Source organism: Bubalus bubalis, chromosome 7, assembly GCF_019923935.1.
Source record: "Bubalus bubalis isolate 160015118507 breed Murrah chromosome 7, NDDB_SH_1, whole genome shotgun sequence".
Lineage (NCBI taxonomy): Eukaryota > Metazoa > Chordata > Mammalia > Artiodactyla > Bovidae > Bubalus > Bubalus bubalis.
The window spans coordinates 76,462,166-76,478,905 of NC_059163.1; the positions used below are offsets into that span (position 1 = coordinate 76,462,166).

The 16,740-nt window shown below is 39.1% G+C and overlaps 1 protein-coding gene and 1 long non-coding RNA gene across 4 annotated transcripts in view; one reads left to right on the top strand and one right to left on the bottom strand.

The window, feature by feature from the left end:
* Nucleotides 1–16,740, top strand: part of KCNIP4 (potassium voltage-gated channel interacting protein 4) — a 1,300,658-nt gene that overhangs the window by 632,353 nt on the left and 651,565 nt on the right. The window lies entirely within an intron of this gene.
* Nucleotides 1–16,740, bottom strand: part of LOC123334464 — a 128,315-nt gene that overhangs the window by 98,098 nt on the left and 13,477 nt on the right. The gene's annotated exons all lie outside the window — the stretch shown is intronic.

The following is a 16,740-nucleotide window of genomic DNA, read 5'->3' on the forward strand; positions in this document are numbered from 1 at the left end:
TCGCTCAGTCGTGTCCGACTCTTAGCGACCCCATGGACTGCAGCCCGTCAGGCTCCTCCATCCATGAGATTTTCCAGGCAAGAGTACTGGAGTGGGTGCCATTGCCTTCTCCATATAATATGCTACTATACTAAAAATATATTGTAAAAATATTTTTTTATATAGTTGTCATCATCATAGTTTTCTCACCTGTGGCTAACCTCTTAGCTCCCCTTGTTCTTGCTCAGGAACCTATTCTCAGACAACAAATGGCCTCTCTAACCCTCCCTTCCAGTTCTTTTGTGTAGGTAAAGACCCCCATCCTCACCTCAGAGAAAGGGATATACTGACCTCTACTCATTTCACTTTCTGAGTTGTCTCTAACGTCAGTTATGCTAGCTGAGATATTCAGGAGCAGAGAAACTTCATGCAAAAATAACTGTTTAACATATAACACCTGTCTCTAGGAAGCCCTTTAACAATAGCTGGCCTTTTTAATGCTATAAATACTAAGCATTTTTTTTTAACAATATGCCTTTACTAAGCATTGTTTTACTTAATCATTACAACAAATTGACGAAGAGAGAGGTAAGGTGACCAACTTATCCTGGTTTGCTGGGGACTTTCCCATTTTAGCACTGAAAAGCCACGGCCCCAGAACTGCTTTAGTGCCAGGCAAACCAACATGCTTGGTCATCCTGGAGAGAGGATTCACATGGACTAACCTTCTCAACAAGGAATTTGACCGTGTGCACTGTTCTTCTTCAAAAACAAAATGCAAAGTGTAACCGCTAACTCTTACCCCATTTACAAGTTATTTTTGATGACATATCATTTGTTGATTGGATTACCAAGCTTCATGAAGAGAGGCTAAAGACATTCTCTGAATAGTAACCAAGTGTATTTTAGGATATATCAACAAAAGAGTTGATAGAGTAATTAAGCACACCTGAAATCTGGTATAAAATATAATTACATGTTCCATAGAAGCTTTTATATTGAACCAAAGAAAAATGACTCCTGTTTAAAATGTCAAACTGATCATTGTTCCTTATTTTTCTCTTGAATATAGAGTGACATTTCCATGAACGCTCATTTCTGGTTTAGTGATACAGAAAAACACAATAGCTATTACCAATTATTTAGTTCCTACTGAGCTGTCCATAAAGGACTTGTGAAAAGTGGCATCTATTGATGTTCCTTCCCTTCCTCTCTTGCCTGCTCTATTTAAAGATAACATAGTCTGAGTCTTGGTATGAAATTAATCTTCAGGCTCTTGTCTCCAAAATGCAATTCCTACATCTCATACCAAAGAGAAGTTATTTCTCTTTGGGGTTCTCCACTAAAATGAGAATTTAAAGTTTAAGATGTGTAAGAGAGGGGTGGGTGGGTGGGTGGGTGGGTGTGTGTGTGTGTGTGTGTGTGTGTGTGTGTGTGTGTTCAGTTGTGTCCTACTCTTTGGTGACCCTATGGACCATAGCTGCCGGGTTCTTCTGTCCATGGAATTTTCCAGGCAAGAATACTGGAATGGGTTGCCATTTCCTCCTCCAGGGGTAGTGTCTAGGAAATGAGTTTTCTGAATATTCTTTTCTTTTTAAAGTTTGTATACATTATTTTTTGAAGATAATGAGACCAGATGGACAGCCACAGTGGTAAACTAGTTGCCTGGGTATACTTGTCAGAAGGTAAGCGGTCCCTCCAAAGATATGTCGAGTATGTAGCGTGATGTCTAGCTCAATAAATGTTCAAGAAGTGATAATCTATCTCCCCTTCCTCACCTGAGGGGTTAAAGAAGTACATAGAACTCGGTACTCTGTGTTGAAGCTATTAAAAAAGTAGGATTCATGAAGGTAGAGACTAAGTATTTCTAATCACTGCAGCCTGCAGCCTTGGAATTGCATAACAGTGTGCTTAGACACATTTTATTATTAGGAATGCTTAGACATATTAATTAAGGAATAGATTAATGAGTTTCTATGTCAAGGTATATCTCACCAGACGGAATTGCGTGGTTTCCCAACAAGCAGTATAGAAGATATGGAGAGTACTTCCCCTCATTTTTTAAGAAAATCACTCGTAAATCTGGTAGGAATATAAATAGCAGTCAAATTGTAGTCCTAACTGTAGTCCAGTTTAGGGACCAGGTGATTGAGAGCAAGCAGTGGAACAGAGAGCATCTCTCTCATGTACTCTTTGAGGAGCTTCATGTCTGTTATGGGGGGAAATTCATTGTCTCAGCAGTTGTTCAATTTCCCATTATTGTCTAAGAGGGGAGTTGATTCCATTTCAAGAATGAAGGAGGATACAAGACCATAATGAAAAAAATGCAATTACATACAAACCACCAGTTTCTGAAAAGTTAATAGTCAGCTTCTTTGTTGTTTCTAGAGCATCTGCTATTAAAAAGTCATTCCCCACAATTTATTCCATCTATTATAAACTAAAATACAGTTTGAGAAGGAAATTAGAGTGTATTCTTTCCTTGGTTGATAAGTACTAGATCATCAAGTTCCGCTGGCATGGTTTGTTCCAGTTCTCTCAAAGGTGTGTATACTTTATTCCTTATTTGAGCCAATTTTGATGTGTCCAGGAAAATTATGAGGGAATGGGGAAAACGGTTTAGTGATATTTGGAATGAAATCATTTCTCCAGCAGATTCTTTAAATCTAACATTCCACACATAAATCCTGTGGCATCTGACTGCAACATTTCTGGTTAGTGTTATCCAGCCCTTGACCCATCTAAGCACCCTCTCTAACCTCCACCATATCAATCCAGTACTTGATGATGATAATGAAAAACATTTACTGAGCACTTGTTATAAGTTTGAAACCAATCTAGATACATTAAATATGTGAATCATTTTAATCTTCACAACCATCCTATATTTTCTAGCATTGGTCCCTGATGGAGAAACTGAGTCTCAAAGAAATCAAGTCAGTTGCTTGAGGTCGCCCCCTATGAAATGGAAATTCAAATGCAGGCATTCTGGTACAGGGGCCCACCCTTCTTACCACTGCACTACATGCCCTTCATTCTGGTGGTCTTATTTCCTCTAGACCCAGTATCCTTTAGGGAGCCTCAGACACTGGTGGAACACTGTTTACCCAACTCCTACACCACTCCATCCAGTTGCTCCCAGTACTGTTTTTTAACCTGAAGGGTCTGGGTATCTATCAATGATGTCCCAGCAAGCTCTGCTGTATTATGGCATTGAAAATATATGAAGTTAATCTTCAGGAGGGAGCCAAAGCACCCCTCCTAGTGCTAGGAATAACCCAGTAAATCAGTGTAAATTATGTTGCAGATATATAGAGCTAACGATTTGACTGCAGTCTATTTCACCTCTTCTTCCCACCTCTACTCAGGGAGCTCAGCTACTTAAAACAAAAATTCTACTACCCCTGAAACTATTTCTATGTGACAGGGACATGGCCAGTTATTGTCATCTATAATTCACAGAATACTTTATATGGTTACATGCCTTTCTCAGAGTCAAATGACAATGCCAGTTGGCAAATCCTTTGGATCAATTCCTGTCCCTTTGGATCACTATGATTTGTGGACAGACAAGAAATGGTCAATGCATTATAACAGGCATAGACTTAACAACCTACCACATGTTCTTACATGTCAATCTGGGTATTACTGATGCTTCTATCTTCTTATACCTGGGGATTAAATGTGTCTCTACTCTCTAGGCATGGTTCAAAATTTTCCCACTTTTTGCTGTTTTATTTTAAAGACAGATGATGTGAATTTACAATCAAAGTGAGTTTGAATGACATTATTCATTAAGCACGTATTTATTTAATAATTACAGTGTGCCATTGCTGTATTTAAAATGGATAACCAACAAGAACCTACTGTGTAGCACATGGAACTCTGCTCTATGTTATGTGGTAGCCTAGACGGGAGAGGGGTTTGGGGAAGAGTGGATACAGAAACTATCACAACATTGTTAATTGGCTATACCCCGATAAAAATGTTCAAAAAATTTTAAAAAATAATTAGTGTGCCAGTAACTATGCTGAGGAGAGGAATGGATAAATAGATGAGTCTCCTTTTCCATGAAGTTTTATAGTGTGGGGAGAAGGGACAGTGGAAAGTCAGGGGAAGCACTTAACAATATGGTTTAATATAAGTTATATAAAAAAGAAATAAACAAGAGTCATATGGTGGATATCACTGTGGAAGAGCAGGAGGGAAGTGCAGTTAGTTAAGTTAGAGATGACTTTTCTGAGGGTGTAATGTTTCAGGTGAGACCTGAAAGATGAGATAAACATGCAAAAACGTGATGGAAGAGGATTCCCGATAAAGGGAAGAGCAAGTTTATTCCTAAGGCAGGAGTAAATCCAGCAAGCTCTTGTGGAGACACAGGAAGCCAGTGTGGCCTGGGATGGGAAAGGGGGATGGAGACTGGAATTAAAGGAAGTGTGAGAGGTAGGCACGTACTAGATCACAAGGAGCTTCACAGGTAAGAAGTCGTTTATTTACTTACTTCTGAGTAATGTGAGAAGTCCCCAAGCCTCTTTAAAAAGGGCAGACCTTACCTAATTGGGGTTTTTGAAGGCTCTTCTGGTTGTTGTGGTGGGACAGGGTAATACAGAGCAGGAATGAGATCAGTGAAAACAAACTTTAGGAACTTGCATCAATCTGGATGAAGTATGAGGATATTTTAACCACAGTACAGTAGATAAGCCTATAAAAGAATCAGCAAATACACACAGAGGGACTTGGAGCAATGCTGGGTGCCCTTCTACTTGTCCTCTGGGCTCTGCACACATTCTTGTCTGTATTCTTTTTCTGAAACACATCTCTACCCTCTTTCTTGACTTTGTTACTTCTACTTAGCCTTCAACCTGGGTATCAGTTTATCCAGGGATCCTTCCCTAACTCCCAAATTAAGATGAGTTATTTCATAGCAACGTGCACCCCCCCTCCCCCATCATGAAACTTACTGTCTCTCTGTGTCTTTATCTGTTCCCCATGAAACTGTAAACTGCATGAAGAAAGATCCACAGCTTTGTCATTCTAATTAGTTTGCTCAAGCTGTCATAATAAGATAGCACAGATTGGGAGGTCTAAACAACAGAATTTTATTTCATCACGTTCTGAGACTGGAAGTTCAAGATCAAGGTGTCTGCAGGTTTCATTTCTTCTCAGGCCTCTCTCTTTGGATTGTGGATGGTGGCCTTCTTGTAGCTTTACTGGCCTTTCTCTTGTCATATTCCTTTCTGGTGTTTATTTTGGTGTCCAAATTTCCTCTTCTTAAAAGGACATCTGTCATTGGATTAGGCCCCACCTTTATAACCTCCTTCTACTTAATTTACCTCTTTTAACATCCTATCTCCAAATTCAGTCCACATTCTGAGATCCTGGGAGTGAAGATTTCAATATATGAGTTTTGGGGAGATACAGTTCAGCCCATACTAGTCATTGTCGTATTCTCAGTATCTGGGACATTGTAGGTACTTAATAAGTATGTGTTGATGAATTTTATCTTATTTTTTCATTATTATCTTAATAATAATTATATTAAAGGGTATATGGTAATATACTCCAAGAATATTCATTCCTGGATGATCTGGGGTTTGAACCATAAGTTCAGCTTCCTTTTCAATAAAGTGGCAATAAGCTTTTTTATTACCAAGATTCAAGGATTCTTATGGGTGAAGATGTTACTAAATCTGGAAGTCTTCCATTAGCTCCATTTTTAGAGCAGGTTTCTAAAGTTTGAGCATTGGTCTATATTTTGAATAATAGATTGAACCATATACTCTCACAGTTAGTCACACCCTGAGAATGCATCCATTAACTCTACTAGATACATTATAATTTTTACTTTGAATTCAGTTGAATTTATTCATATGGTCCTTTTCAGTCATTATACTCATCCTTTGAATCTGCCAGTATAAGCTATGCATGCATGCTTAGCTGCTCAGTCTTGTCTGACTCTTTCAACCCCACAGACTATAGTCCATCTGGGTCCTCTGTTCATTGGACTCTCCAGGCAAGAATACTGGGATGGGTAATCATTCCCTTCTCCAGGGAATCTTCCCAACCCAGGGATCGAATGGAGATCTCCTGCACTGCAGGCGGATTCTTCACCATCTGACCCACCAGGGAAGCCCAATACAAACTCCAGTGTTAGTCACTCAGCCATATCTTACTCTTTGCAACCCTATGGACTGTAGCATGTCAGGCTCCTCTGTTCATGGAATTCTCCAGGTAAGAATACTGGAGCGGGTTGCTGCTGCTGCTGCTAATTTGCTTCAGTTGTGTCCGACTCTGTGTGACCCCATAGACGGCAGCCCACCAGGCTTCCCTGTCCCTGGGATTCTCCAGTCAAGAACACTGGAGTGGGTTGCCGTTTCCTTCTCCAATGCATAAAAGTGAAAGTGAAGTTGCTCAGTTGTGTCCAACTCTTAGTGACCCCATGGACTGCAGCCTACTAAGCTCCTCCATCCATAGGATTTTCCAGGCAAGTGTACTAGAGTGTGGCCCAATATGCTACTGGAGATCAATGGAGAAATAACTCCAGAAAGAATGAACAGACATAGCCAAAGCAAAACAACACCTAGTTGTGGATACGACTGGTTATGGAAGTAAAGTCCAATGTTCTAAAGAGCAATATTGCATGGGAACCTGGTATGTTCTCATCCTACATTCATCTAAGGTTACACAACATTTCCTTAAGGTAACTTTTGAAATATTGCCCCTTCCCTTAAACTGCTGCTGTGCCATCTGGTCTGGGCTACCTTAGCTCCAGCTAATTCTCCTTCACCCTTTACACACTGTGATTCTTTCAATTATTAACTGACTTATTAATGTTTAATAATTGTCAGTGCTTGACTAATCATGCCTCCATGCTAGATGGTCAACACCACATGGGAGTTTCTGGGTCTCTTTTTGTTCACTGCTGTATCTTCAGGACTTATCTATTTGAACAATTAGTTGGTGCTCAATGAACAGCTATTAACAGAAAATAAATCTGGCAGCCATGGAAACATTAACTTACTCATTGGTAATTCCAAAATGGCAAGAAGATTGAAACTCCAATCTCTCAATTCCATTGCACCCTCTGATATGGTTATAAGTAGTTAATTTGGGGGAGAGTATGAAATCTAAGTAAGATTTTAAAACTAAGAATAAATCAACTCTAGTGAATTCAAAAATTTAACTTACCTGCACTAATCCTCAAGAAGAAAGCTCTACTACACATGACAGATGATTTTCCCCTAGGTTTACATTTTTCCTTATTTTGTGGGGTGGGGAAATAAGATGAATGAAATTAAAATTCTTAGTGATTTCAGTGATAAATTTAAGTAACTTTAAAATATCCTAGTGAGAATAATGTAAATTTCTTTTCTATGTACATGAATCACCCAAGAATCCTAAGGACTTTTAAAAGCTAAGGAAAAATTCTACTTGGAGTACACATGTATATGAATGACAAATCTAGCCCCAAAATATCACGTGTCATTGCTAATCATTACAAATCTACTCTCTGCCTGCAATGCTATGAAAACTATCCATTTCGTGTTTCTTTCCTCCTGAAGAGATACAGAGATCTTGAAAAAGTGAAATAAAAGCTTCAAGCTTAATTGGGTGACAGTGAAAAGAGCAGAGAATTATTGTTTAAAGCTGGGTTTTCAATAAAGCCAGTGGGATAGCTGGGAGAAATGACATCGTGTACCTTCCCCCAAGCTGACATTTAGTTATTAATGAATGTTCAGAACACCTCTTAGTTGTTTACTTAAATTCACTGCCAAATCTGTAGACACTGACACGGCAGATCTCACCCACAGTCCCCTTTCACTACCAGTAAACAAGAGCTTTGACCCTCAGACTTAAAGGAGCAGAAGAGCAAACACACTGAGCTTGCATCCAAAGCTTAACAGGGCTGAGGTTAGAACAGGCACCTTTTGCCAAGTTTATCAAATGCCTCTTTCTGCACTGTAAAAATCACTGGGCTGTCCCTCCAGTCAATCAATGTTATCTGTGTATCAGCAACACAGATGGGAATATGGTACATATGTGACTGGTGGGGGAAGGCACTGAATGATGGAAAAAAGTGGATTTTAGAGATTATATATGAATGAAACAGATATGTCCAGTATGGTAAACAATATGTGGTTAATCTATATCTAAAACTTTAACTGTTAATTCAAGTTAAAAAATGTCTTCACTCATAACAACTTGGTCAGAGTAAATTTTAAGATATTCCATCTTAGCATTTTAGTGAATCATTCTTGGAAAGCAGTTCATCAATAATTATCAAAGAAATCCTCAAATTAAAAGTGATCTATACTTTACCCTAGATGTAGAATATTCAGAATCCCTCAATACCACACCCTCCCCCCTGCCCCACAAATACACAGAAGAGCTGACAGAAAAACTAATTTTTTTCTAGTTGTTGAGGTTATTTCAAAAAAGTACTTAAGATCAAAGTAAATAAAACATTCACAAAATTTGATATTTGCTAAACAGAACAGATGGAGAAGGCAATGGCACCCCACTCCAGTACTCTTGCTTGGAAAATCCCATGGACGGAGGAGCCTGTTAGGCTGCAATCCATGGGGTCGCTAAGAGTCGAACACGACTGAGTGACTTCCCTTTCACTTTTCACTTTCATGCACTGGAGAAGGAAATGGCAACCCACTCCAGTGTTCTTGCCTGGAGAATCCCAGGGACGGGGGAGCCTGGTGGGCTGCTGTCTATGGGGTCGCACAGAGTCGGACACGACTAAAGTTACTTAGCAAACAGAACCGAATCCGTCAGTATTTTTATACTATCAGCTAAGGAATTTATTCAGCAACTATATCTGAAGCACCTCCTGTATATTGGACAAGGAGATATAAGAAGCACATAGTGTGATGGGATGAGTTTAGGTTGTAGAGTCAGGCAATTTTACAACACAGGCTCTGCCTTCTTCTAATTCTGTTAACAGTGAGAAAATCATGGCCCTCCATTGTCTCATCTGTACAATGGGAATAATAACAGTATCTATCATCAGTAATAACTATAAATATGAAAGCATTATGTGTACAAGGAAAGTTCCCTGTGCTTGGCCATAGATGATCCACAATTAGACACTTTTCTTTCTCTCTTCTTAGGTACTATGATGCAATGAAGACCCTGTCCCTGTGGTCAAACAGATCTATAAGTAGGAGGGGGAAGGGGAAGTAGAAATACATATTACGATATGAAATGCAGATGCAGTAGTAAAAGTATTTACAAAATTTTCACAGAAGGTCAAGTATGATCCTTCTGAGTGGATTATAGAAGAAGAGTTAAGGTTGGGTGGGTGTTGAAGAACTGTCCCTTAAAGGAGGAAATAGTTAAATATTTACCATCTGCTGTGTACAAGGCTGTATGCCAGGGTGTTACGAAAGCATAAAAATGGTTTATGAGTTGTTGGTGTGATCATAAATTGGTATAACCACTTAGAAATTAGCAAGGAGGAATGTAGTAACATTGAAAAAATGTGTGACTCAGTGTCAATATTGGAATTTGACCCTAGATAACAATAAAAGGAGACTCAGTGCAGCATTTTTTGAAGTGTCTGCTACTGAAGTGTCAGTGAGAGGCAAAGTCACTTGAGGATTTTGAATAGGTGAGTGACACAATATGACTTACGTTTTAAAAGAATACCTCTGACTACCTTGAGAGTAGGTTTCGCTGAGTCTTCCAAGGAGGTCATAGATAGACTACTTAAAAGAATGTTTAATAATGCAGATTAGATTGGTCCAGTGTGATAACAGTAGAGATGGCGAGAAGTAGATGGATTCTGTATATACATTTTGAAGATAGAGCCAATGATACTATGGAAAATTCCTAAAATTCATACAATGACACTATTCAGCAGTTAAAAAGAATGTGGCAGACTGATAATCTAAAGATTCTAGAAATCTCAAAGTTGAACACCAAAAATAATATATACAATATTACTAATCTGATAGAATCTCTATGAATCAAGAAACCTCTCACAGTGCTATATATTCATAGACACATCTATACAGATGAAAAATGGATTCTAAGGATAAACCATAAATTCATCGAGTGGTCTTACCTATGGGAAGAATAGAAAGGGGGAAGAAATTAGACAGGAGGAAAGGAAAAAAGAATTATTTCAACTATATGTATTGTTTTATATCTTGAAAAGATTGAAAAATTGTTAATAAATATTACATGGGCAGCTGTGTAGTATGTACACAAGTAGTTTGCTACATTTCTAAATTTAAGAAAATTTAAAGACTATAGAGATCAGTAAGGCTAAATCTTTATAAACTCTTAAGGATAATACAAGGCAATTCATCTGAAGAGATATCTGGAAATTATTTCTAAATGCTATGAGGGTTGAAGATGTGACCTGATCAAATGTAATCTGGAGGGGCAAGGACAGATGGTTTCAGGTGATTAATAAATATTTGGTAGTATTTCAAAAGGTAAAAATGCAAAAGAGTGATTCTGTCAAACAAAAATAAGAGGAAAGACAGGAAATCACAGGCCAGCTTTTGGAAAGAGCCTTGACTTTCAGTTTATAGAATCTAGACTCAACTGATGCAGACCCTATACCCACATCCTCTAAAAGGAGAGAACTGACTTCCATCACTGCCACTAAGAGATAATATTGTACAATAATTTTTTTAATGCATCCATTGGAGTATTTTTATTAGAGAAATTTATTATGGCTGTAGATACCCAGATATACTAGAAAATAAGATTAAAAGTGGCCCACCTAGAATAATGAAAATAAAAGCAAACACAAAAATAAATAAATGGAACCTAATTAAACTTTAAAGTTTTTGCACAGCAAAGAAAAATATAAAGAAGAAGAAAAGACAACCCTCAGAATGGGAGAAAATATTTGCAAATGAAGCAACTGACAAAGGATTAACCTCCAAAATATACATGCAGCCCATGCAGCTCAATAACAAAAAAATAACTCAATCAAAAAATGGACAGAAGACCTAAACAGACATTTCTCCAAAGAAGACATATAGATGGCCAACAAACACATGAAAAGATGCTCAACATCGCTCACTGTTTGAGATAAATGCAAATCAAAAATACCATGAGGTATCACCTCACACTGGTCAGATGGCCATTATCAAAGAATCTACAAACAATAAATGCTGGAGAGGGTGTGGAGAAAAGGGAACACTCTTGTATTGTTGGTAGGAATGTAAATCGATACAGCCACTATGGAGAACAGTATGGAGGTTCCTTAAAAAACTAAAAATAGAAGTACCATGACTCAGCAATCCCACTACTAGGTATCTACCCTGAAAACATCATAATTCAAAAAGACACATGTACCTCAGTGTTCACTGCAGCACTATTTACAATAGCCGGGACATGGAAGCAACCTAAATATCCATTGGGTTGCTTCCATGTCCCAGCTATTGTATAAAGAGAGAGAGAGACAGAGAGAGAGAGAGGAAGAGAATGGTGAAAGTCACTCTGTCATGCCCGACTCTTTGCAACCCCATGGATTATACAGTCCATGGAATTCTCCAGGCCAGAATACTAGAATGGGTAGTCTTTCCCTTCTCCAGGGGATCTTCCCAACCCAGGGATCGAATCCAGGTCTCCCGCATTGCAGGCAGATTCTTAACCAGCTGAGCCACCATGGAATCCCTTGGAATATTACTCAGCCATAAAAAGGAAAAAGTTAGGTCATTTGCAGTGATGTGGGTGGACCTAGAGTCTGTCATACAGAGTGGGTTCCATACAGAATGAAGTCAAAGAAAAAAACAAATAATCATATATTAACACACACATATATATGGAATCTAGAAAATAATGGTACAGATGAACCCATTTGCAGGGCAGGAATAGACACACAGACATGGAATAGACATGTGGACACTTGAGGGGAAAGGGAAGATCAGACAAATTGGGAGAGTACTACTCACACATGTACTCTACCATGTGTAAAACAGATAGCTAGTAGGAAGCTGTTGTATAGCACAGGGGCTCAGCTCGGTGCTCTGTGATAACCTAGAGAAGTGGGATGGCGGGAATGGGAGAGAGATTCAAGAGGAGGGGGTATGTATGTGTATATACAGCTGATTCACTTTGTTGTACTGCGGAAACTAACACTGTAAAGCAAATATATTCCAATAAAAAATAAAAGCAAAAATAAAAAAAAAAATAGCACTAACTTTTTTTATTAACCAAGGAGTAAGATATATGAAAGTCTGAAATCTTAAGAAAATTTTCAAAAAACAAAGTTGAGCTGAAAGAGCTCAATCTGAGTTTCTACTAGGTTTAAGGTAAAATAATTATGTGGTAATTTGGCAATCATCTTCAGGAATTTACTATTACTAGCAAGCGTAACCCAGGCAGCAATTCAAGATCAAGTTTAAAGCATGTTTAATACTTGGAGCAAATGTTTGAACAAGCTAGTTAAACCAGGCTATTGATGCCAGTGTTTTCCTGCTCAAACAACAAATATCATCACCACTCCCATCTCTCAGTGATGGGAGTGAAAACCAATTGCTCAGCCTTGGGTGCTGCTGGCAAGTTCAGCCATCAAATTGAATTCTGGGACTGTGAGGTATTATAATTTAGAAGTCTGGTTTACAGAAATTAATGGACAGTGAGCAACTCACTTCTCTCTCTCACCAGGACCCCAACCAGAGGAGTCGTGATGTGCTTTCAAGGGCATGAAAACTGATCGTGCCACTGTAGCTTTGTCTCAGTTTCTGAATCTTTATGTCCATGTGGCATTAATTTATCACTTCCTTTTATGTGTGGTTAATATTCTGACAAATTGCTTGATAAACCTGAATGCTAACAACCAGCAATAAGGCAGAATGGGGTACCAATTCTTTGCAATGATATGGTGCTTGTAACATCAGACTTGACTTTTTATTTCTTTTCCTCCTTCAGCAGATCCTTTGTACAAAAGGATCTAATACAAATATTTTATTTCCATAAAGTATCCTTATACTTACTATATGATTACTTAAACCTTGTTGATAATTAATGGAGAGGGGAGCTAGAACGCAGGAATTTTTTTCTTATTCTTTTTAGTAATTATCCCTGTATTTCTGTCACCATTTATTTGTCACAGGTGGACTTAGTCTATAAATAGCTCTGTGAAATGATGGACAGTTTTTAAGGCTCGTTGGCATGGAATCAATACGTGGCAAAAGGGACCATATGAATCAATTACATTGTCCCTGGCAGGGTTACCATGGAAGCTCTAGCTTTCCAGTCTATCTTACTTCTTCTGTCTGGGTAGTATTCTGCATATCTTTAATTAGAATGGATGCAATTTATTTAGTAATGGAAAGCTTACTTGAGGGAGTTCTGTGAAGGTGTCAGACAGAATTCAACCAGCCATGCATATTCAGAGAAGACTAATGTGAAAATGCAAATGCTTCCTCTAATTTAATTCCTTTCTTTAAAAAATAGAGGCTGTCCTATCTTGGAAGGTAGCTTCTTTTGATGGTAAAGAAATTACATTTGCTATTCCATCTTAGATGTAAAACAAGCAGTGGTTCTTAAAATAACCTCTTCTGCTGTGGATATAGTAATCTGCTGTATGCGTTTATTCAGTTACTCCGGCATTTCTCAGTGTTAACGTTGCCTACAACAGCTTTGCTTGGATGTAAACCACAGGGCCAAACAGGAATAATTACTGAGTCTCACTGTGCTCCTGGCCCTGTGAGGAGATAAAGACACACCTGTTCTTTAGACATGAATGAACACACTGAGGGGAGGGAGGCAAAGAGGCAAATCTAACACAGAAATAAGCTGCATGGTGCAGGTCTGCAGGGAAGGCTTAGGGAAAGAGAGGAAGAGCCAGAAATCCAGCAAGACGAGGCAGGTGGGGACACTTAGAACACAGTTTACTGAGGAAGTGATTTTGAAGGACAGGCCATAACTGGCGAGCCAGGTGAGATGGTGGAAGGACAAATGGCCAGAAGGAAAAATGTTTGAAAAGGCAGGGATTCCTGAAAGACCAGGCTGTGTTTGAGAAACTACAGATAGATAGGTGGAAAGTATTGGAGAAATGCTTTGTATGCTCTAGCATCCAAGCTGGACATGAATCTGAAAAAACCTGCATAATCCTGTCCTCAGGTCCTCAGTTTCATTTTGAAGGTAGGGAAGCATTTCTACCTTAGGGAAAAGTAACATGTTGCTGTGTGGGAAGAAGTAATCTAGTTTTAGCAAAATTGTGCAAGTGGCGATTTTTTTGGCAATGTCATTATCTCAAACTCCTGGAATGGGTTGCCATTCCCATCTCCAGGGGATCTTCCCAACCCAGGGACGGAACCCTGGTCTCCTGCAGATAGTAAAACCCGGGTCTTTACCAGATGGTAAAGAATGTGAACCGCTGGCTCAGATTATTTACCATCTGAACCACTAGGGAAGCCTCCTTTTCATTATCTCAAAGTCCTTTAAAATGAATTTATACCTATAACAAAAGCTTTGAAAGAAGAAAAAATAAATTGTACAATAATTTGGAGAGAAGATATATCTGTACTTTTAGTGAAAAGTACACAAAATTTTTTCCCTGAGGTATTAAGATATTCCTGAACAGAAGCATGAAGAATCAGACTGATTTCCAGGAGATGATTTCCAGCCATGAAAGTAAAAGAGCTTGCTCCTTAGAAGAAAAACTATGACAAACCTAGACAGTGTATTAAAACGCTGACAAAGGTCTGTCTAGTCAAAGCTGTGGGTTTTCCAGTAGCCATGTATGGATGTGAGAGTTGGACCTTAAATAAACCTGAGTGCCAAAGAATTGATGCTTTTCAATTGTGGTGTTGGAGAAGACTCTTTGGAGTCCCTTGGACTGCAAGGAGACCCAACCAGTCAATCCTAAAGGAAATCGGTCCTGAATAGTCATTGGAAGGACTGATGCTGAAGCTGAAGCTCCAATACCTTGGCCACCTGATGCAAAGAGCTGACTCATTGGAAAAGACCCTGATGTTGGGAAAGACTGAAGGCAGGAGGAGAAGGGGACAACAGAGGATGAGACGGTTGGATGGCATCGCAGACTCGATGGACGTGAGTTTGAGTAAGCTCCAAGAGTTGGTGATAGACAGGGGAGCCTGGTGTGCTGCAGTCCGTGGGGTCACAAAAAGTCAGACACGACTGAGCAACTGAACAACCAGGGGATGAGACACCATGGTAAACTTCTTGGTTTTAGAATCCTTTCTCACTCAGGGGGAGATATGACTCAGTGGGTGAAATACCTTTTGAATGCGAGACTTTTTCACTGCCCCACACTCTTATTGTGAAGGTGAATACTAATAACTCTTATTTAATTCAGTTAATAAAATTCTCTACACTGGACCGAAGAAGCCCTTTGCATACATCTCCCATGTTATTTTTACCGCTGGGCTGAGAGCATTGTTAGTCCTTCAGCTTACAGATAAGAAACTCAGGATCAGAAAATAAAAAGTAATGGCCAAAGATCAATAGGCCACCCTAGTTCAGAAGTGGTGAACTGGTATTTCAGCGCAGGCTATTTTTACTTTGAAGCCCTATTCTTATTCCACTCGGAGGGGCTCAGTTCCCACAGACATTCTTGGAGGCAATCAGGCACCCATGTACCACCCTGTTAGACTATGAGACTCAGGGTGGGACAGACTGTGAAAGCGAACAATAAACATAAAAAGCTACATTCTGTGGTCTTTATGACTAATGTACCTTCAGAACTGCTGCCTTGAATACATGAGCAACCCATTTGCAAGCTGTTGGGACATTTCAATCTGCATGAAGTTTATACACACTCCTTAAATTAACACACTAAGTGCTTCTGGTTCCCCATTACCTCTGAATTCTGTGCCACTTCTTTTGTGTGTACGATGTTTAAGGGGAAAAAATGAATATAAAATAAGCAGTATTTCTTCTGTCATTAGGGTACTGTACAATCCTGAGGTAAACATGTCATGGGCAAGTGGTTCTATCTCACTTACAAAAGGAAAACAGAATTAGCCTTGATGGCATAAATAACTCCACAAAAATACCCATGATCGTGCTCACTAGACCTTCATGGTGAGCAGCCTGGGGCTCTCTGCTCAAGCCCCTCACCAGGCTGCACTCCACTCCCAAGAAGCTAAAGCCAATACAGTACACCTGGGGTGACCGATGTCTCCCAAGTGTCAATCTGATTTGTGGGGAATGACAAATGGGCATGAATGGGATGCCTCATTTTACATAAGATACATTTATTATCCTCATGTCAATAATGAAAAGGCAACTCCCAGATGAAAATAAGCTGTTTATACAACAATCGATTAAGGTATTATGTACATACTGTAAAACACTAATTGTTGCTTTCATATTTTTTTAACCTTGTAATAAGCTTGCCAGTCAAGGTTGGTCACACTGAACTACATTAGCAAGCACCCCCTGGGTATTTTTAATATCTGTGCAGCAATGCTTTTTCATGACTGACTTATGTAATCCTTAACATAATCCTGAAAAGTATTTATATCAGTACTATTAATAGTATTGGTTTCATGCTAAAAATGAGAAACCAAACCCTCATAAAGTTTACATGACTTGCCCAGAGCTACACTGAACCAGAGCCTGGCCATGGATCTCAGTCTTCTGGCCTTGTATCCCTTGATCTTTCTCTTAAGTCACACTGATACCAAGATAACATGAGTGTGCAATGTAATGGGATTGAGGCGGTTCCCCAAAGGATAACCCAGCATCTGTTATCAAAAGAAAAGAATATATATGCTGAAAAGAACCAAACACTAGATGTTCATCATACAAGCATCT